Here is a 24347-nt window from a genome sequence, read left to right as displayed (position 1 = left end):
CGATTTTTTGCAATTCTGGCACTTCCTCCTCTGCCAAACTAGCAAGTAATTTTGGTGCCATTTCTGACCAGAATGGTCTTTTTAGACCCTGACCCAAGGTTTTGTATGTCAAACTAGTTTAGGTCGGCATTTTGTCAATTTAGTTTTTTGTTGTTGTAGCAACGACCTCAAGGAACAAGTGGAAAAATCAGTGCATATAGTTACAAAAGAGGTGTTTAGGAAAGTGCTGCGGTGGCGTTGGTTTTGAAAGACAATAAATTGCCTTTTTAATAATTGTATGCTACTCTACTGTTTTTACAATATTTATTTAACCCCTTTAAATGCTATACAGGTTATTTTTAGAGCTTGACATGTAGTCGAGGCATTTTCGTTGAAGTATATTGAAGTGCTGTGAAAATATGCTGATATGACAAACTGCCATAATATTTATTATTGTACCTATTGAGACTGTATTGTACTTATTGAGACTGTACCAAAAATATGTAGTGTCACAAAATCTGGCCTAGTCATTCACACTGCTAAAATCTCATATAGCATTCTTCATGTAATTTCCATTATTTCTACAATTTACACTACAATTGACTTTTTGTGAATATCTAAGAGGGCGTAATGTTGGGCCTAACAAAATGTCTTTTGATAAAGCTCCAGAAGTTTTAAATAGTTCTTGAGGTACACTGCGGTATTTGTGCATTTTGACATTTTTAGAGAGAGTGCGTCACAAAACACTCATTGTTTAGAGTTTTTCTATTATTATTTATTCTGTTAGATTTGGCAAAACATTTCTGTCCATCTTTCTGCACTTCCTTGAACATTTAACAGATATTTCTTAACATCTGCTGTGAGTTACGTTTCTCTGTCTGCTCAGAAAGGTGACGCTATTACCCCTTACATACTAAGCTGCCATATTCGGAGAATGTATGTATGCTGCAGATAAGTTGCTGGACAGGTGTAAGCAGATTAAGGGTGGCAGTGCCTCATTCTGCCAAAGAAATAGGACCTTAGCAAATGTGATGGCTGAACAAAAGCTGAGTGGCACGGCCGGTGGAGAGATGTTTGTATGATGGGCCTTGTGGCTGTCAAGAGATAAATAGCCCTCTGCTAGCAGAGGAGGGAGTTGGAAGGCCTGCTGGATCTGTTCCAGGAGCTTGGAGAGAGCAGGGGGAATGGAGGCTGTCACCAAGGGCACTGATACGCACTGTCCTGCTGCCAAATGCCAACCACTGTCTGCATATAAAAAATATGATTTCTAGGTGTTTTTCAAGCAAAATGCCTAAAGTGCAGTCTTAAAAAGCCCCCATAAAGACGGATAGTCCAATCAGCAGGATCAGCTTGTGCTACATCTGGGTTTATGTGTCTGAATCGGTCTAATACCCGCTTTGTATTGTCTGTCTTGTGTGTATCTCATCAGTTGCAGTTGTGACAGGAATTTGCAAAATGAACACATTTTTGCACATTCTGTTCATTTCAAATCATTTAAAGTTCCTTCAAATCATAAACTGTGCAGTCATGAAAAAACAAACAAAAAAATAATCAAGTGGTCTTATCAGTCACAGTCACATTTTGGATTAACTCAAATTTTGCTTCAAAAACCATAAAAATAAGATTTGAACTGTTAATAACTCAAAATGATCAAGTACAAAATTGAGGCTGGGGGAATTACCCAAGCCCCTGTGCTTGAATAATTTAATGATGTATGCTTGATCAAAGCGTGTGAGCTTATGGGGACATGCAGTAGTTGTTATTCAAAGTTAATAGGCTTTACCTCTTTAGAGTATTGTTGGTGGTTCACATGGGCCATGTTAAATTCTTTCCATTTCTCCCATGCAAATATTTTATAAAAATGCATTGAATTTCATTTTTAATGATTTTGAGCTTGACTTGAGCTAATTTAATTGAAATTATAAAGTTAAAAGTTATATTTTAAATGTACAAATACAAGTTTCTTCAAATGTTTTGAGTAAATTTAACTCTAGGCTTTGCAGCAGTTATTTTTTTTAAAATCAAGATACTATTATACTTTTTATATTTTGTTGTCATTTTTTTTGTTTTCCATTGACAATTTAGTTTATTTTAGTAATTTTTGTTGAGTTATTTTTATTTTACCGTTAGTTGTGAGTTTTTTATGAAATGAAATCCTCAGGGCGGGCTTTAGACGATGACGGACAGATGATAAACAGATTATGTCTATGCTTTTTTATTAACGTATTTCATTTAAGTTTAAGTTTTGTAACTAAATGAAATTGAAAAATGTTGACTTGGGAACTAGAAGAATCAAATATATATTTTATATTTGATCTGGGTTGCAGTGAGTGTAACTTGTCTCAAAAAATGTCTTCAGTTGATGTGTTGTATAGGGTATGTCGTTACTTTTCTTAAGGTATACTTAATTGTCATTTTGTTTTGGAATATGTCAGTATACCATGTCTCAGTGATTTTGACAGAATACAAGACTCGAAATGTTATGCAATGTTACTATCCTTAGAGTAACATTTAGAGTTTTGCTCTTTGTAGTGCAACACAAGAAGACTAATGCTTTTCTTGATGCTGTCCAGAGGTTTGCCCTGTGGTCTGCAGCCTACTTCTTTCATTTGCTCTTAAGGTACATTACAGTACATTGCCCTGTATGCAGTTCTGCTTTTTGAAGGTTTTTTACAATGAAGACCATTTTCACATCCTTAGGGTGCCATTACATGAAACATGAAAGTGGCTTTATAAGATGAGTCCAGTCCATGCAGGTCCATTCTATTTTTTAAGTAGTTTCCACAGACTTGTCAAATGCCGAATGTCCTTAGAAAACCCAAACCGCAATTTCCATTGATTATATTCCTCAAATTGACCGCTGTAATTTTTTAAATGATTTCTAAAATACTAAATCTTCATGGTAATAGATTTAATTGTCTTTATATTTGCATAAACAGTCTCAGTTCTTTGAATCTTTTACATTTAGTTTGAGGTTTCATGCAACATTGTCTGAAGCCATTCAGAGGCCTGTAGGCAGTGACAGGAAAGAAAAACAGTTCACTCCATTAGTAGTGTGTCTAAACACATGACGCAACACTTTCTTCCCCCTCACATATTAATTATACTAGTCTGCTGAGATTTAGATTAAAGCTTTGCTGTCAAGATAGTGTTTGGTGTATAACCAAAGTAAAAGTATTTGAAGTTTTTTGAACGATTAAAATCATAAAAATCACCTATTTAGCATTTGATTTAGAAGACCACAGATGCAAATAGTATAAACTGTTTGGTTGGGTCACATTTGATGAGTAATGTCATCCTCCATTTGTGTTTATGCTATGTCCGCAAACAGTGAAAATAAGATAAGGCAACTATGGTGCAAGATATCTCGCTTAGATGCTCAGACATTAATATTTTTAGAAAGATGCATTGACTCTCTTCTTACTGCCAGAGTAGAATGTCAGATCTGCTTAGATAGTCATCACAGAGAATCAAAAAAAGTCTGTTTCAACCACAATTGGGGATAGAGTGGCAAAAGTTTGTATATTGACAAAAGGACTCTACATGTAACCTAAAAATAGGAAAATCTAAATTAACAAAAATATTATTTAACATCACTGAATCCACCTAAATAGACTAATTTATACCAACAAAATAATTTGGGGGGTTAAACCAGGTAGAAATAACTCTTTAAAGGGGCTATATGTAAAAATTGTCATGTATCAATTGCTTTCTTTATTGCCAGTGTGTGAACAGCTTTGTGTTTCAAAAATGAACGAAATTCTTACGGGTTTAGATTTTTACAGTGATATAGAGCACTGTATACAGTTAATTGCGTTACCTGACAAAACATTTTTACAGTTTATATTGTCCCATTAGATCCAACTAGATGTGATTAAGAGGAATTGAAGTGCATTTGAGTTGGAAGAGCACAGGTGCAAACAGTACAAACAGAGATTATGTTTCACCCCAGCACGTCTGCTGCAAGCTGGTTTGCACAGTTGCGCATTTAGAAACAATTTATATAAAACTGTCAGATACCCGTTCACGCTGTATTAAATTACGCATCATATTTGAACATGCATGTACTGTAAATAACTATTTAAATATTCATTTTTTTCTCATTCTCACTCCTCTCTTTTGTGGCTGTGTCCTCATTTTTGCTGTTTCCATGGTAGAACAGTCTACTGAAGTTATTTCCATTAGCCTCAGCAGTAAGGTGAATTCAGGCAAATCAGGCCACGTTTGGACAGTCATCTCCGTGTCAAACAATAGCCAGTTTATCTAAATTTACTACATATTTGAAATAACATTGTATATCACCAATGCTTAACACCCTTGGAATGTTTGGAGGTTCACGTCACATTTAACCTGTTTAGTTAGTTAGTAGTTGTTGTACGTGCAAGCACGAGAAGCCATGATGGTGGCTTCTCATGCATATTAGGTTGTTCTTTGCTATGCGGTGTATGCTACATTTTGCAATTCTATTAAAAATACATATTTAACATTCCGACAGCGTAACATTCTCTGAGATTGGAGAAACCCAGCAGTCTCTCATGCAGAAATGAAAGTCCATTGGGCCTCATCAGAATCAAAATGCCAAGTTAAGTATAGACTAAACAGTCTGCTGATACACACTCAAAAGCATTATGTAAGTGCATAAAAAAGTGAATTTATTACTGTTGCCTAAAACCTCTTTGGACTGGTAGGATTTTGTCACTTTATTATACTAATTATGGAATGCACTGATATTATATGAAAATATCGGGCGAAACAGCTATTTTTGGGTTTCAGACCGAAATGTTTTTGGTGGGCTGAAATTAGTGACTGAATCTAGTTTTTAGTTTTGTTTTCCGTTCAGCTGGGGACACTAGCTTTGGATTGACAATTGACAACTTTGGATTGATTTCTTGGTAATGATATGTGGTTTCTTATATCTAAAATATTAGTCTGGCTGTTTTCTGTTGATGCACAATGTGAACAAATGTGCAATTTGTTACTTTGAAGCATTGTCTCAACTTTAAAATCCTGTAAATTGTATTATGAAATTCAAGCAATAAATGTAGTTTTGGTGCTCTTTGATATGGTGCGACATCGCAGTAGCGCACTGGTCAAGTGCATGTGAACCAATCATCTCATATCCTCTATCACAAAATAAACAAGGGAGAACACCAGGAGGTATACGTGAAGGTATGTTAAGATACATTACAACTTACCGAAATTCAACCTGGGAAATACATCAATAAAACACTTAAAGGGGGGGTGAAATGCTGTTTCATGCATACTGATCTTTTTACACTGTTAAAGACTTGGAATCCCATACTAAACATAGACAAAGTTTCAAAAGTTAAGGTGGACGTTTGATGGGAGTATTTCTTTGTCAAAAATACTACTTCCGGTTAGTCATAAGTTTCGGCAAGTTTTTTGAGATCATGCGTCCCCTTTGACGTTAGTGGGGGCGGAATTTCCTTGTATGGGCCTTACGGACAATTCTACCGGAAGCGCGTGAGAGAGAGCGAGGGAGAGAGCGAAAGCAACAGCCTACGCCCATCAAAGCGGGGCTTGTAGGATGCTGGACAGGTGACAATTACACATAGCACATAACAATGTCACCAAAAAAGTGCGTTTTTGATTGCCAGACCAAGACAGTCCTGCACAGATTCGCCAAAAACCCCGCGTTAAGGCAACAGTGGATGTAATTTGCTTTTCCGGATCAGCAACTGAGTTGCGCGAATGTTTATATCTGTTCGCTGCATTTCGGTGCCGACTGTTTCATAAACAAGGCCCAGCTCGACGCCGAATTTTCCCAATCGCCTAATGCTGAAGGATGGAGCAGTCCCAACGTTAGAAGGGTGAGTGAGACTGCTTTTAGTCCGCTTACTGTCTACACAAACCACGCGTAAACACACAAACACACGTGCACAACTGCACTTCCCACATGTACACCTTCAAAGACAAAAATACGACGATATAATTCAAGTATAAATATGTAAATAACACAAGCCGCTAAGCATATTATATAGTTAGTGTATAACTTGTACCACATACAGACGTCCTGCTCTAGTCGTTTTTGCTGCTGCTCCTGTTCAACTGCAGCCTCTGGGTCTGATTCCGGATCATAGATGTATGGCTGTATCTGATTAAAAGCCATATTTTTATTTTGAATAAAGTTTTTTTCCGCTGTTAGGGATGACGCTCGACTCAACACACAGCGCGCTGCTGCACACGTCATTATTTAGCTCCGCTCACACGACACGCCCCCACCCGCTCGGCTTTTTTCGGAAAGACTCGGAACAGCGCATCTTTCTTATATAATTATTAAAAAAATAAAAACTTTTCGGAGATATGCAGGATGCAATGCTACTCTATAGGTACTCAAGATTGACATGACACTGACTGAAACTGAGTGTTTCACCCCCCCTTTAACTCAATGATACTTAACATTACATTTAACTCAAGAAAGCTCAGTGTTCATAAGCTCATTAGTTATCTAGAAAACATAACTCTAGAGAAGAGCATTTTGCTAAATATGTGCACGGTATTACATATTCATTTTGTTTTATTTGACCTGCTAGTGATGTAATGTATGTTTTAATAAATCAAGAAATAAAATAAATCATGAAAACAAGTTATTAAAGTTTATTGTCGTTTCAAAGTTTACATTTATGTTTACTAAAAAACTGGAGTAGAAGCAATTCTGTTATTATTTACATTTAAATTTAATAATTTAGCAGGCACTTTTATCCAAAGCGACCTACAAATGAGGAGAAGAAGTAATCAAACCAACAATATGCAAGTGCTGTGACTTGTCCCTGTTAGTCTAGAAAATTTTTAATTAATAAAAAATATATAGATATACAGAATATAATAGTAAGTGTTAGGAATAATGGGTCAAGTGCTGACGAAAAATAAGCATCTTTAATCCACAGCTTGGGTTGAGTTAGGCAAGTCACTCAACCAGTATGGAACAGTCAAGGTAACACCGTGTTCTAACTACACGCGTCGCGATACGATTCCAGCGAAAAGCAACTTGTCTGTCCACACCAGGCGCGCGCGACTACAAGATGCAACAAAACAATGAAAACCCACAGCCAATCAGAACAGTGAGTGGGTGGAGCTCTAGCGGCAAATGAACCAGAGATTAATCTTGACAGCACTCGCAAGGAAATTAATAAGTACATAATCAAATTCACAATATTACACCATTTAAACTACTAAAACAATTGTTGTCATAGAATAAACTTGTTTGTTCACAGTTTGAACCCTCTTGTTTCAATGTGTTTAGATCTGAGGTGAATTATACTTCACATGACAAAGCTGGGAGCGCTAAATGATATTCAAAGTAACATTACACATTTTTAACATTAACTAAATCACATAAACACTACCTGAGATTAACATTGCCATGTTTTGTGTTGTTGTTCCAGCCGCCACGTTGCACAAAAATAGAAACCTTTTCTAAAATAGATTCATCGCGTGTCGCCGTTGTGGCTGGTTACTCTAATTAACATGGAAAATATTTATTTAATGTCACGTCGCGCTGTGAAAGTGATTTTGTGCCTCTTTGGGATTGCACCACAAGGCGTTTACTTGCGAAACACAAGCTTCTAGACGGCACAGTAGTGTGATAATAGTCTGAAGGGAGTTTAGGTATAGGGGTACAGGACCATTGGTTGTTCTGTAGGCAAACATCATTGCCTTGAATTTGATGGCAACTGGCAAATGGCAACCAGCGAAAATTGATAAAGAGAGGTGTGACGTGTTAAAGAGCACTCTTGCTGCAGCATTCTGGATTAGTTGTAGAGGTTTGACAGTGCATACCGGAAGGCCTGCCAAGAGAACATTAAAATATTCCAGTCTAGATAGAACAAGCTCTTATAGGAAGAGCCTCATCTTCCTGATGTCGTTTAATGCAAATCTGCAGGACTGGGCTGTTTTAGGAAAGTGGTCTGTGAAGTTTAACTGATCATCAATTACAACTCCACGGTTCCTGGCTGTCCTGGATGGAGTTATGGTTGACAAACCTAGCTGAATGGAGAAGTTTTTATGAAATGTTGGGTTATATGAGACCACAAGCAGTTCTGTCTTTTCAAGGTTGAGTTTAAGGTGGTGGTCCGTTATCCAACAAGAAATGTCTGTCAGGCAGGTTGAGACATGAGCAGATACCATTGGAACATCTGGCTGGAATGAGAGGTAGAGTTTGTAACGGTGGTCGCCCAACACTATAACAATTTTAACAAAACAAAAAAAAAATCTTCAGAGGCGAGAATCGAACCCGGGACGCCAGCATGGGTGGTAAGAGCGCTAACCGCCAGACCACTGTAACGATGATGCTTTTCGGCTGACAACTGGGTTAAGTCGACTCGCAGTCCCAAAACCTCAACAAAAAAAAAAAATGTATATATTAGCAAGCAATAATGTTCGGGCGCCAGACAAGTATATACTTGTCAATGATTTACCATCGCGGACAGCAAAACAAACCATACATACAAAAAAACTACACTCACATAAATAATTGATACAACTTTCTTTAATAAGATTAGAAAGTATTTTTGATAACCACAATTTTCTATAAATAAAAAAAAAGAAGAGAGAAAAAAACAGTAACAAAATAAACAAGTATCCGTACTCGTTAAATCACGTTAATAATATAATTAAAGAAAAGAAAAAAAATAGTCAGACAAATCACACTTGTTAAATCTGTGGTATGGAGTGCTGGATGTGATGTGTGAGTGTGTGTGTGTGTGTCAGGGATATGTAATGATTGAATGCGTCTCTTGGGAATATAACACTGACCCAGGTTGGCAGCACGGGTGGTTAAGAGTGACCCTGGGACATCGTCAGCGTCAGTCCGTCTTGCTCTTGTCTTTCATTCCTTCTCCGACAAGCCACCGAATTAGGAGTACGGTACACACCACCGTCCCATTCAAAACTTGACAGAGTATTTCACACACAGGCTAAGAGACAACTGTCGTGAGGCTAACCTGTTAGCCCCACCTCCTCCTCACGATTCCCGGAAATGCACACGTTCCACCCGCAATGACTGCTTCCAATGAGAACAAAGTTACTCGTCAGTCGGACATTCTTTTCAACTTGTTTAACCCGGCCCTTATATACATGTACTCAATTAATTAATTTTCCTCTCCTCCAATCCTGTGAAGAGTATGGTTTGGGAAGGAGGTGTCAAAGTGAAAGTAAAATAAAAGGGGCAGTACAGATAATATTGATATTGCCACAAGTTGTTTGTCATCAGTATAGCAGTGATAGGAAAAACCATGTTTCTGAATGACAGATCCTAGTGATGGCATGTAGATGGAGAAGAGAAGAGGTCCAAGCACTGAGCCCTGAGGCACCCCAATAGCTAGATGTTAGACAGCTCACCCCTCCATGACACTCTGAAGGACCTACCTGAGAGCGGTAAGACTTGAACCACTAGAGTGGGGTTCCTGAGATGCCCTTCATCATGAGGGTTGACAAGAGGGTCTTGGTTAACTGTGTCAAAAGCAGCAGACAGATCCAGCATGATAAGTACTGATGATTTGGAAGCTGCGCTTGCCAGTCTCGGAGTTTCAATAACTGAGATAATAAAAAAAGTAGATATATAAAAAAAGCCTTATGTGCAATTTAAATGTTTGTACAGCTCTTAGCTATTTGAGTGTTGATTATTTAATGCGTTTGAATAATTAATTGACTATTAATTTATTATTTATTTTCAGTTTTCAGGCAAGTTCGTCCTAAATTTTTGGTTTCTGTGCATCCCTAGTAATAATCAAATTTTACTTCTATAAACATGATTGATTCCATCTGCTTTGATCACTGCATTAGCTCTTGGCAACTTGACAGAACACTCCACAACTAAGATCTCATAAAAGAAGCATTCAAAGATGGTTTATTTTAGTTTTTAAGTATGGATGGATGTTTCTGAGCTGTCTCTGTGTTGAAGTCGGGCTGCGCCTGAGGGCTTTTATTCACTTTCTGGCAGGAGATGTGGATTTTGCTGTGAACACTCTTTTTATTCATTTTTGTTCATTCTATTAGATCATCCCCTTAATTAATTTATGTTACTGATATTACTTTTCTTGTTACTAATAATCACAAACATTATTACTCTCAAAGCCTTTTGCTTTGACTTCCATATCATAGTTAGCTGACTGCTTCTCTTAAATGATCATGCGGTGTGTCACTTGGAGAACATGCAAAAATGACATTACAATACTGTATATATTGCATGCTTTCTGTCTGTTTGTAGTTTGTGTATTTAGCTATTGTATTAAAAAAAGAGTTTTATGTACATGAATTAAGTGTTTTGATTAAGAATTAAGAAAATATGTGTGTTTTACCTCTTAAGGATCCTCTTTGTCTGCTTGCAGTGAAAATATCCTTTTCTACTTCCTTTACCAACACACCCCCCACCCACACACACACACACACTGCACGTACTAGAGCTAAAAATCTCAAATGCACTGTAAATTTGCTTGATTGAAGTGAGCTTGTACTTTAGTAGCATTGTAAAAACTTTATCTCACTGTAGGTGAGCAGTTTCTAATAAATGAAACTCCACTTGAAAAAGGCTTGCACTTTTTCTCTTCTCTAATACAAAAGCAATCAGAAATAAGTAGGCCAGCATTAAACATGCCTAATAAATAATATATGACATGATAAATCCATGCATGGTCTGCCGCCGCCTGTGGACTTTATATAAAGCACTCCATTTAAACACCTTTTAATTCATCCATTTAAACATTTTAGATGAAGAACACCACTGTCTTTGTGGCAGGACGTGGTTATGCTTTTTGTATGAACATTTCAGTCCATGCTTGATAGCTAAATTCTTGCTGACACATATACATTTTTGTATAGCAATGCCTTGATACATAATCTGTTGAATTTTTAATGATTTATGAGATATATTTATGTTTAAAAACAAATCATTTGGTCTGACAGTAGCTGGAATTTAAGTTGCGTGTTTGATGATTTTAAATTTTACGATTTTACTAAAAAAAATATTTTCCTTCTAAAGAATCTGGGTTTTAATATGAAAATAAATGAAATAAACTGATCATACAGTACAGCATTTTCAACATATTCTATGGGCTTTGAATGGTCAAATGTTTTAAAAAGATTTAGTGGAAAATGCCTCATTACATTACTCACGCATTAGATTTTTTTCATCATCCAAAGCTGTCAAAATGTTTCAGTGTTTGTGTGAGCTCTATTTCACATAAAAGCTTTCATTTGCTTTTCTGCTACCTTAAGATGGGAGGTTCTCATTTGGCATTGCCCTCTTGAATTAGGCTCAGCACAATAAAGAACAAGAAATTCCCATTTTCCCATGTGTAGGCCTGTGACCACATGACTCTATACTGTCTAAGTCAGTTTAGTGCAGAGAGTCAGAAGGGATTACTCTTTCTTGTATAAGACCATACAAATGGAGATTTCACATACAGTGCATCGCTCTTTAATCCGTTACTTGGGTCGTAGTCGTGTGGCTCGCTGCGTCACGCGTGGGATCCTAATTAGACTGTTTGATTTCTGGCCAATACTTTGCTTGCAATACGATTTGAAACTCATTTGTGATTGTTGTACATTTTTTAGACTCATTGTGTTAAAAATGGTTTCAGAAATAAAAAAAGAAATAAAAAAACTTTAGTACTAAAACATTTTAGATTCTAATATTGCTCAGTTGACTAGGCCAAAGTATCCATACTTTTCAAACTGTACAGTATGCAATACTGTATGTATTTTAGTACTTTAAGGGGGGGGGGGGATGCTGTTTCATGCACACTGAGCTTTTTACACTGTTAAAGACTTGGATTCCCATCCTAAACATAGACAAAGTTTCAAAAACTAATGTTGGACGTTTGATGGAGTATTTCTGTGTTAAAAATACTCCTTCCGGTTTCTCACAAGTTTCGGGTCCTTGTATGGGCCGTACGGGCTCTTCTCCCGGTAGGGTACGCGTGCGTGACTAGAGCGAGAGAGGAAATGCACGCCCATAAACACTCTTTCAAGCAGTGGCGATTTCTTTAAGACTGCAAGGGAAGCTCGGCTTCCCTTATAATGTCACAAAATTAATGGTCATATATGTACTATTGTATTAACATTTTATTGACTAAAAATGCATTAGAAAACGTTCATCTCAAAGACGAGTTCGTTCAGAATCGGTTACATATAGCAGGTCGGCTGACTCGTTTTCCTTCTCATACATTCCCGCAGCGTCCATTGACTTCAATGGGGCAACTTTGAACGTTTTTTTTCAGCGCTTCGAAACTAGATGGTCATTGGATAAACGCTGCGATTATGTCCCGCCCACGGATGCGCAGCGTCTCTGGGGGTGACTGGGGAGTGAGCTGGCCCGGACTCTGAGCTTCTGCGTGATGATTTGAAGGTCTGTCAAAAGACTGCATCTCTTTTTGACTGACAGCGATTCTGTACTATAAGGAATCACTGAAGCTATTCGCGCTGTCCCATCGTGGATTTCTCAAGTTCAGTCGAAATAAAAACTGCTGCAACCTATTTCTTTGATATTTGCTTGGCGAAATTTCTTGATTTTCATCATACATTTCACACAATTATACACCACATTCCTTGTTTTAGTTTTACAGAGTTTAATATATATTTTTTTTAGATCGTTCATTCATCACAGGGTCACAGACCATTATCTTGAAATGGAACGTAGGGCAGAATTTACTTTTAAATAAATAGACAATTTTATGATGTAGGCCGAAAATGAGCTTCCCCTCTCTGACAGACCAGTAGCCGCCACTGCTTTCAAGGTGCAGATCCAGTCATCCATGAACACTTCTGACGCGCCCTATGGTCACGCCGCGCTCCACTTTATTCCTACGGGTGACGTCGAGCGACCTCAACGTTTCAGCACAGCATTCCGGGAAGGCAGCGCTGCATCTGAACTGATTTGAACGCAGAAATGACGGGAAGCTTCACAACATCGCTTCAGTCGCGTCGCAAAGTGGATCTCCACCGTTCACTGCTGTCAGGACTTTACCAAATCATACCAAAGAAGGGTGTTTTTGACGGAGCGGTCCCAGTGATAAAGGTTCGGTCCTGCTTTGGAAGCAGCCAGTGAGTAAAACTGCTTCAATTGTCTATGCTGTTGGCTATCGTCATGTGAGTAAACATCAGTAAACGACACGATCACGTGCTTCGCCATTCAAATCCGCTAACAGACTTCATTGTTGTTCTATGTATAACGTTACACTAGTCTGACATGCAAAACCGTTTTGCTTGCTACTGCTAAGGTTAAGTCGCATACAGTAGTCCATAAACCGAATCATGTCCTCATAAACTGCGAGTAAACACACACAAATGTTGACAGGCCATTAAATACAGTACATACCACAGAGACGGACGTCCTGCTGTTGCTGTTTCTCCTGTTCAATTTATTTCAACCTCCGAATGATTCTGGATCATCTATTAGCTGAGATCGATAGCCATGAGTTTCTCCACGCTTGAGGACGTCACTGCTTTGCGCTCGTCATTCTTTAGCTCCGCCCACATGATACGCCTCCAGGCGCTCGGTTTTTCCAGAAAGACTCGGTACAGCCCATATTTCTTTTATAAATATAATAAAACTAAAGACTTTTCGGAGATATGAAGGATGCAATACTACTCTATAGGTACTTAAGATTGTCATGAGATGACTGAAACTGAGTGCCCCCCCCCCCCCCCCCCCCCCTTAAGTTAAACGAAACAAAAATGTGAGATGTTAGCATGGCAACTAGCAAAAATTAGCATGGCAACTGAAGTAAAATAAGTTTATGGTTTTTTAGATATTGTTTTATTACAGTTAATTATTTTATCAAGTAACAACAATGTTTTGATTTTGGAAGAGACAAACCACTTATGCTAAATGTAAAAACATTTATTTGTCACCAAAATCCACAATTTCTACAAGCTTTACTAAGAGACAAAATAGCAAAATATACTATCAGAGCAGCTTTTGACAGCATATTAGCATCATAACAAGCTGAAATGGTGAAATCTGGATTGTATTATCATATGAAGTAACACAGTACCCTGCACAGACTTTTTGTTTTTTTTTATAAATGCGGGTGATGTAAGGTCAGTGACACAATGTTGGAAACAAGAGAGTTGATTAATGTGAGAAACGAATATCAAGCTCTCAATGCAAGATGTCTTTGCAGTATAAGCTAGCAACTACAGCTCAAACATCAGAATTTAATTAGTTATTTACTTTTTTGTGTATTGTTTGCGGGGGTGACAGCAGTATGTTCACAATAAGATGGGGAACATGAATTAAGAAAGTAATTAGGTTTCATGTTGTTTTCATGCTGATTTTAAGGGATTAGTTCACCCAAAAAGTTGCCGGATAAAGTCATTATTTTGATTTTTTTGCACACAATATCTATTTTCTTGCATTGTAACATTATTGTATAGCCACTGTAGTGAGATAGACTTTGTATCTATGTGTTTAGTGCCTTTATGGGTCTTGTGAGTGGAAATGTACTGAATGCCAATGGAGGCCTATCTGAAGCCTTTCTCAGCCATCAGCTTTCTACAAAAATATCTTCACTTGTGTTCTGAAAATGAACAAAGGTCTTACGGGTGTCCAATGACATAACAGTGAGTAATTCATTAAATAATTTTCCTTTTTGGGTGAACTAACCCTTTAAGGTGCTATTTTTACCTGAAAATACCACATTTGCATTATTCATTCATATGAAAGAGTATTTCAAAACCAGTTACTTTAGAAAATACCACATGAAGCATATTTTGAGGTTATCTTATAGGTTACTTTTCAGATTGTAGTTTTACAAATGGTGAGAAGTGCTGCTTGTTGGATGTTTTCCAGCTGGAGCATTTTAAAACTTTACTGCTTTCCATTATCTCCAGCCTGTGCTTGCACACAGGGCTCATGGAATCTCTCAATTCACTGCCAGTACACATGGTCCATTAACTCGGCACAAGAAAGTCATTGCAATCAGCTTAGCATTTAATTAGTTTTTACTGGGGTGTTTAGGAACTTGTTTTTCTTTAGAATTTCATGAATACTGCACAAAATGGGAAATTAATAGTTGTCATCCTCTATCAGCTTGCGAGCAACTTCCAGTATCACCGGCAGGCCCAGTCACAGAGCTGTATATTGCTAGTGAGATTACTGTACATGTAAGCGGACTTACATTGCTGGGTTGATGACATGGTTTTAAGCCACCAGCATGGATGTTGTTTGCCTATCAAGCCTGTGCCTGTGGCACACTGATTCTTTCCCATATCAAAACAAATGTAGTATAACATGGATGCTGCTGCCTGAATGAGATTATGCTATTTCTGCCTCCTTTTCTGCGTCAAGACAATAGCATGTCACACTACATTTCCCACTCATTGTATTACAAGTAAAAAAAATGGCATTGTCTTAAAAGAATAGTTCAGGCCAAAATAAAAATGTGGATATATTTACTCATCCTCATGTAATTCCAAACTCTTTTTTTTTCTTTTCTGTGGAGCCATTCTCAGACTCTGAGGAGAAATGAAAAGTTGCAGGATTCCAAGGGTGAGCTACCTGTTCTATTTCCTTTCCATCTTGTCTAAAAAAAGCTCTCTCTCTCTCTTCTGCCTTGTGGCCTGGATCTGTCTCCATTAGCGCAACTGTCCCCGGGCCCCAAGATCCACATAGGCAGCTAGGACTCCCTTCCATCAAGGTGACCCATAAAATACCCATATCTACATTGCTCAGCCTAAACTTTGAGTTTTGTGCATATTCTCTTGGTGTTTGGCAGCAAGATTGGCTCTTTTATCACTGTCATGTCTAATAAATCTTTAGGATAGTTACGCAAGAGTGTTTTAACTTTATGGGACAAAGCAGAGCTGTTTTGGGTCCGTAACTAATTTCACTTTGGATTATTAAATGACATGTCCATGCATCTTCTTATGTTGTTTCTTCCTATAAACATACTACTTAACCTAGAGGCCTTCTCCGGTCCTAAGATCTGAAGTTCTGAACCGAATCGACTTGAATCACTTCTTACCCAAACCTTATGTGCATAAATTCAAATTGACCCAAGGCAGACCCAATATAATTAGACCAAAATCTGACTTAAAATTAAAATCTCACTAGACCCAAATATTAAAGATGCAGCTATGTGTAGATTCAAAAGCCCATTTTCCTGGCTTATTTGTAGATAAAATTCATTCTCTGATCCTTCTTTGTAATGTTTATGATAGCTATATTAATGACTCGCCCAAGTAGAAAAAATACGTACTGTTGTCAGATATCAATTACATTGGTCTACAGCCAAAATGCATGCAAATAAATCAAACTTTACTAATTCTGGGTCACTGACCATGAAAACGAGGCTTACAATTGATTGTATCTAGTTTTTTAAGATATGCAATTGGTTCAGTATATGACCCTTGGCATGGGAATGGAAGATAAAGGGAAGGGATCTCAATTTCAACCAGAAATTACTAAAATACATCTTTGACTGGATCTGTGAATAAATATGACTGGGAAAGTACTTGCTTTTAGGAATGATGCAATCTAAAACTGGTATTGTATCATAAATTATATGAATAACATCATGTTATTTCTAGAAGTCATGGATGATGCAATAATATTGAAGCTTACATCACTCTGCTGAACAAATTGCCCTATATCAGCTCTAGAAATCTTACAGCAGGGGTGCAAAACTCAATAGAGGGCCACAGCTCTGCAGAGTTTCCAGTAGTTCCAACCCTGCTCCAACTCGCATACCTGTAGTTTTTAAGTAAGCCTGAAGGACTTAATGAGCTTGATTGGGTGCGTTTAATTAAGGTTGAACCTAAACCCTGCAGAGCTGTGGCCCTCCAGGAACTGAGTTTTATACCCCTGTCTGTATTGTGCTCTCTTATTTGTCAGTGTTTGATTTAGCAAAGGGGTTGATTTCTGTTTAGCCAAAGTGAGCAGAGGTGAATCGTACTTGTGTGAACAGTGCTGAAAACTGCAAATGGAGCCCATCAATGCTTACAGACTCTTCCTGTACAGGGAGAATAGATGCTCCATTTAAAGGTGCTGTATGTAAGTTTTCGACTGTACTAAAGAAGATGTTGCAGATAAATACATGTACACTGATAAAAACAACTTGTAAGATTTACTTGATAAAATCTTTGTAACAATTTGCACTCAGTTTTTCTAAGTAAAATTTACTGCTGCGATATCAAGTACAACTTACTTGCCAATATCAAGTAAAATGTACTTAACTATAAATGTAACATTTGCAAAGACATTAAGTAAATGTTACTTAATTATATTTAACTTAGCATGTTGTATTTATTAAAGGTAATCAAGTAAATTTTATAAATCTGTATTATTTACTCTTATGAAGTAATTAAGTAGATTTTATAATGTTTGTCCATTTGACATTTTGAATTACTTAGTTGAATTAATTTATATTACTCACTATTATTATGTAAATGTTGCTATTTTAAACCAAATAAATGTAATAATTTTCTCTGCATCAAATACATTTATCACAAATCACACATAAATACAATAAAGTTGAACAGTTTATTATGTCAAAATTTACAATTAACCATTAAATCAGTAATGTTCACATCAACTGATTAAGTAGTTAAGGTACATTCATTATAATTTACAATAACTGTAGAATTAACCATGTATGGTTCAACTAAACATCAGCAGCCAACAGTGGCATAACTAACATTAAAGGGTTAGTTCAGCCAAATATGAAATGTATCACATTTGAGTCCAAAAATAACAAAAACTACGACTTTATTCAGCATTGTCTTCTCTTCCGTGTTTGTGTTCAATCCTCAAATAAAGATTCAAACGGTGAAGAGAAGCCAATGCTGAATAAAGTCGTAGTTTTTGTCATTTTTGGACCCAAATGTATTTCTGATGCTTCAAGAGACTCTAATTAACCCACTGATGTCTCATATGGACTACTGTGATGATGTTTTTATTCCCTTTCTGGACATGGACAGTATAGTGTGCATACACTTGCATACGCTCTCGGACTAAATATAAAATATCTTAAACTGTGTGTGAAGATGAACGGAGGTCTTACGGGTGTGGAGCGACATTAGGGAGAGGAGTTAATGACAGACATTTCATTTTTGACTGAACTGAACCAACTTAACCCTTTAATGACGAGCACATGCATAGTCCAGCTGAAACAGAATGGTCACTTTTCCTTAATGCTCATTCATCGACTGGATCCTCTCAATCAGCTCCATGGACGACCATCTTAAGGATATGTTCAGCGGCAACACTGCGACTGTCCTCCTGCATACAGTTTGTAAGAAAGAAAGAACACAATTCCATTTAAGAAATAGAATTACATTTATAACATTACATTTTATTTTCATTAAAAAGGTGACCGGACCTTCATGTCGTTCGCTCACTAAAATAGAATTGCTGACATTCATGCACTTGTTGCTAACGTTATACATCAATGCTTATTTGGTATCAGAGTTCACCTGCCATCCAAACTTTCCTTCTTTAGTGCAGAGTGCAGACTAACTTATGCTTTGATATAATAATTGCTGTGAAATTTTCAGTGGATATAAAAACAACTAACTTAGACACTTTAAAAAAAATGCTAACATTAGCTAGAGGACACACACACAGGCAGCCAGCACTTAATCACGGCCAGCTAACATTAAATTATTTTGAAGTTAACCAGACAGGGTGACTTTTTCTACAAGAACGTGGCAAACTACATTTAATCCCCTCTATCTTTGACTAAACACCAGTCTCAACTTTATAGAAGTGGATAATGCTTTAGCTTTAGCTACCGTTATTGTGATTAAAACTCACTTTTAGTCAACTTTAAACCGTAACGTCTATGCAATAATCAAACCATCAAAACGAAGTACATCGTTATCACAAATCTAAAATAGAAAGGTCAGAACTTACCCAGAATAAGTCAGCCATGTAAAAGCAACATCCCAAACCGACCGTCTCTGCCACTGAACCGGAATCTTTTTGAGCAACAACAAAAACGGGGCGGGCAGATTCACTTTGCTTTTCAGATTAAAATTTACTTAGTATTTTTAGGTGAATGTGCTGTGACTATAAAACATTAAATACTATTTGTAAATATATGGTAAAATGTACTCGTTCTTCTCAGTTAATTTATTACATTAATAAATTGTGTAAATTTTACATGAGATATATAGTTCCAACTTAATCTTGATTTTACAATGTATAAATTACATGAATTAATGTAATAGATTTTACAATACCACAAAGTCATTTTTTTCAGTGTATGTTTTTGTTTTGGTCTGTGCAATAATGCATGTCGTCAGTTTACCCAATAGTATTTCGACACCACAGGTTGCCAGTTGGCGGAAAACACATTGTATTGCTGTCATGGTCACCAGCAAACAAACTGGGTCAAAGATCGCAGATTCTACCCGACCTAAAAAGCCTAAAATCTCTATGAATGGAAGCACATTAAAATGCGGATGAATCAAATCATCAACTTACAGTGTAATTCTCCTCACTTTCTATTGTCAATTGCGCTTGTTGCTGTTGCGTGTCCTCAAACTGGCAACACCGTATTAGTTTTGAGTATGAGGAGGAGGGGAACAAACTATATTTTTAATTTGGACTGCAGTACCCATTTAGCCACTAGCTGTCATTCCTACATACTGCACCTTTAATGAAAAAGAGCCAAGAAGCACAGTAGGACTACATAATAGTATGTATGTAAACTTTTCAGTATTTTCTTTGCTTATCTTTTTTTGATCCATAAACTTCAAGTGGGTTTGGAACAGCATTAGGCTGAGTAAATAACGATGGTAAAATTTGTCCCATGTCTGGAATGGGAAATGGGCCATGGATCATTGGGTGTGTTTACATGCACGTTCTTAAGCTGATTATGCCTAATAAGACAATGAACGTGGTCATGTAAACGCGGTAACCCGTTTTCTTTTATCGGAGTAAAGTCATAAACGGCATAAGCATAAACCAGTTGGGACAGGTAGTTTTTTGCCTCTTACCCCGAATTCGCGCTGCATGTAAACGCATTAACCTGCTTTCTGTCGGCTCACTGAAGTGTGCATGTGTGCTATGTGACACAAATGCAACTTTAGAGCAGTTTTAAATGCATCCAGACAGAGCGAGCTAGCGTTTTGCATGAAATAAGGACATATATCACAAACACACTCTTTTAAGACCCAGAAAATTGTAAAGATGTGTTCTCTTCTCATACAGCAAAAGTAGTAGAGGTTCAGTCAAAACGTTACATTTTTAACTGCATGAGGGATATGAGTCGTAAATCTCCCTCTGACATGATGCACACTTTGTTTAACATCACAACTGATGTAACATTTGGAAAACTCTTATTTGGAAAAAAAGATTTTTTGACGTCACTACAAATAACCCGGTTTATTAATAAAGTCATGTAAACTTGGTTTACTTGCATTGTCAGTTTACTGGTTTGCATGTCAATGGGGAAAACTGGTTATTTTAATAAGCTGATTTTTTTGAGTTCTCAGCTTACTGGTGTGCATGTAAACGCAACCAGTGACTGAGGTTTAAAAAAATTGAACATTCAGACAAAGATCTCAAAAATACTTTTTTAATGGTGTTGTTAACCAGTAAAATTCACAGTAAAATCCCTTAATGAATACATGTGCACTGTTTAATATGTAGATCTGTAGAAGTACATTTAATTCAAAAGAGTTTCCTTTACCATTATTGATTTCGCTTTGTAGTGAAAGAAATAAAATGATGCCTTGCCAGTGGATCATTAATTGATTCTGAATTTAAAGCCGTGGCTCTATATTTGCATTGCTCTGGGAAGGATAGGTTTGAAGATCCCTGGGGCATATTTGTTTTCCTGCATGTCTTCTGCCTCTGATTACTGGAGAAAGCTGCAGTGTCTGCCAAATAGCTGTGCCTCATGCTGAGGCAGCAGTGAGTCTGTTCTGAGCAGTCATGGTCATTGAGAAGGAGAAATGGGGCAGAGCCAAATGGAGGGAAAGCAGGTTTCCTGGTCATCACAGCAGTTCTGTCCAAACAGTTGTCTCCTTTTTGGAGAGGTTCAACAATTGTTCAGTGAACCCAACAGAATGTCTTTGACTGGGCATGGAGAGGTTATAAGCATCTTTAGCATCCGTTTGCTTGACTAACAGACACAGAATATTCATGTTTCATCAACCGATTCACGCATGAACGCTTGTGACAGATGTCTCTACCGCAGTGGTTCTCAACTAGTTTGGCCATGGGACCCACATTTTCCCATGGTCATTAAGCCACGATACGAATTTCTAGAAACCAGGTAAATGCATTTCTCAAAAATGGTTGACACACACCAGCACCATGCCAATTTACTTATCTAGTTTTACAAATACAATATAGAAGTGGTATGAGCAACCAAAATGAAAATAAAGTGGATATTTCGGTTAAGATTACAGAAACTACATTTACCATGGTAAAAATGCAATACTAAGATATACAGTACTGTTAAAAAGGACAGTGATTGTGAGGACTTAACATCATACATTTATGCAAATCCTTCCCTGCTAACACATGACATACATGTACCAGTTATGTAGGGCTGGACAATTAATTAAATTTTAATCACAGTCACAATTTTAGCTTCCCATGATCAAATTCGCGTGATTGAGCAATATGTAAACACAAACCATATGCCATCGTAATTGTGTGTTTATTAGCTTCCCTTTTTCATGTATATAAATGTTTACAACAGAGAGATGATTATAAGGAAGTGTACAGAACAGCATGGCCAGAAGGGGCAGGATTATGGTCACATTGAGTCACGTAAGATAATCGACAGCAGTGACATGCAGCAGGAATAAATCAGACACAGAGATCGCTCTGAATGCCATTCAGCTCTTCAGATCAGCAACTTAGTGAGAAATTAACCAAAATGTTATTCTGTTTGACAAAATATGGCCCCACTTTATATTAGGTGGCCTTAAGTACAAAAAAAAAATCTAAGTACTATGTACCTACTGTGTTCAAATTGTATTGCAAAGCATTTTTGCTGATATTGAGGTGGGATACAGGTAGAGTTAGGGACAGGTGTGGTGGTATAGGTAAGTTTAAGGGTAGGGTGTAAGGGAAGTGCCAAATGTGTAATTACAAATGTAACTACAGAAATTAATTACAGACGTAATTACATGCAGGTATTTTTTTAAATGTAAGTACAATGTAAAAACATGTATGTACACAATAAGTGCATTGTATCAAATTATACATTTCAATGTTTGTAGTACATAGTAGTTAAGGCCACCTAATATAAAGTGGGTCCCAAAATATTTTGCAAACATGTGATGATAAATCTGTATTTGTTCAAATATGCACACTTTTGGCCTAAGAGCCCGAACGGATGCATCCTTAATAATAAAGGTGCCAGGAAGAACCAAAAAATGGGTTTTCACAGTGATGTAACTACTGGCGTTTCATGCTCATAATTTAATTTGCTCCTTATATATAGTAAAGGGATATTGTGCGCTTTGCAAGCATAGCAATGTCATTCATGACTGGAAAGTTTGCTTTTCTGAGGTGAGACTGAGAGATTTTTTATTTTGTACAAGTTACGAAAATAATATTAGAATAATTACACCGACACATAGCCTGACAACATCTCATCTGACAGCAGGTGCTGAATCAGATAAAAAAAAAAAATTCTCAAGCACTCTTTACTTGAACTGTCTACAGTCAACAGCTTTCACACGTCTTTAAAACATTGTATCAGAAAAAAACATTTAGAATTGTTATTTTTCTTTAACTATACACTCTGCAACCCACTCAAAACACAACAGTTGAGAAACACTGCTCTACATGATACTGTGTTTAAAAAAAAGCCATTTTTCATGACTATATTTGTTGTCTTTCTTTGTTAAAGCCTCTGATTGACCTTCAGCTTTTCAAAAACAACAATGCCAAGCTTCACAGTGCTTTCCCAGCAAGTCTGTATATGATGAATACGCTTTTAGAAAGATCTGCAAATATGCTTCTGTTACCTGATGTTCCACTGAAAACGCCATGAGAGAATGATGTACTCTGTCTACATTGCTGGCAAATTATGCTGCCAAAGGTAACATCCTGTGCCCTCTAAAATTACACAGTCCACGTTTGCCAATCTTCCTGCTACCATTTTGACTTCCTTGTCATTTTGTATAATGAATTTAAAATAGACCTACATGGAACTACTTGAGCTTTTTCAAACCTTTCAGTCGCAGCTGACATGTGTTTTGGGATTGCTTGATTGTAATTCAAAGTTTTATTGTGTTTGCCATAACTCATTACTAATTTATAGACCCTTTTCACATTTCCACAGAATTCTCAGAAGTGGAAGTTGTTATGGCTGGGTAAACTTCTATAGTAGTGAACGGGAGACGACAGCAAAAATTATAATTTTGTTTTACCATTTGCTTCAATAGCAAAGGAAAAGAGATTCATCTGCATAATTATTATTTTAGCAAATACATGTTAATGTGTTTTTTACTATAATGGTAATAACACAAAGTATGGTGTTATGAATGCATTTCAGACTGGACCACTTTGGCAAATTATTTGAGTTTATTGAAACACAAGTTTATCTTTGGTTTGGTATGGTTCCTTTATGGTAAATGGATTGCGTTTATATAGCCCTTTTAACAGACCCTATGGCCATCCAAAGCGCTTTACATCTTGCCTCACATTCACCCATTCGCTCTCTCATTCACACACTGCCGGCGATGTCAGCCATGTAAGGTACCATCCAGCTCGTCTGGAGCAGCTGGGGTTAGATGTCTTGCTCATGGACACCTCGACACTTGGTCAGGTGGAACCGGGAATCGAACCACCAACCTTCCGGTTTGTAGACATGTAGACAACCCATGGGGGTTCTTGCTCCATGATTAATAGAACATACAAGAGCTTTGCATTAACCACTCATGGAACAATTAGCTTGAGTGATTTACAGATACTTTTAAGACATTTTAGTGATGTCTTTAAGTGGAACAGTGGTAATGTGTAAACGTGCAGTGAATCCTGGGACGTCTACTGTAGCTTGGCTATGAGGATGAGTGTCTCTCAACATTGAGGTCCATAACAGTTAGGACTTGAAGCCTTGGTAATCTGAAAAGAAAAGAAAAGATGACAGCCAAAAGGCAGACTGTAATATGCTGATACTTACAGTGGGGAGGGAGGGTTGCTATATATATATATATATATATATATATATATATATATATATATATATATATTAGGGATGCTACAATACTCAATATAATATTGAACCGTTTGGTACGGCGTTCACGGTTCAATACGTGCTGGTGAATTGCGTTTTTTCCGGTTTTGCGTATAATTAATTATTTCTATTTCTCTCCGTTTGAAATATTTCTCTCAGTTTATTTCGCCTCTTTTTGAATGTGCCTGTGAGTCTACGCGC

The 24347-nt window shown here is 37.1% G+C and overlaps 1 protein-coding gene and 1 long non-coding RNA gene across 12 annotated transcripts in view; one reads left to right on the top strand and one right to left on the bottom strand.

Annotated features, from left to right (window-relative positions):
• lrrc7 (leucine rich repeat containing 7) overlaps positions 1–24347 on the top strand; it is a 160536-nt gene that overhangs the window by 66786 nt on the left and 69403 nt on the right. The gene's annotated exons all lie outside the window — the stretch shown is intronic.
• On the bottom strand, positions 17464–18999 carry LOC137093589 (uncharacterized). The gene is made up of 2 exons (XR_010908517.1): positions 18854–18999; positions 17464–18220 (listed from the first exon to the last, which is right to left on the bottom strand). It is a non-coding gene; the product is annotated as an uncharacterized lncRNA (long non-coding RNA).

This window comes from Pseudorasbora parva, chromosome 12 (assembly GCF_024679245.1).
Source record: "Pseudorasbora parva isolate DD20220531a chromosome 12, ASM2467924v1, whole genome shotgun sequence".
Classification (NCBI taxonomy): Eukaryota; Metazoa; Chordata; class Actinopteri; order Cypriniformes; family Gobionidae; genus Pseudorasbora; species Pseudorasbora parva.
The sequence above is the reverse complement of the archived record's forward strand: the minus strand, read 5'-3'. Positions and strand labels throughout refer to the sequence as shown.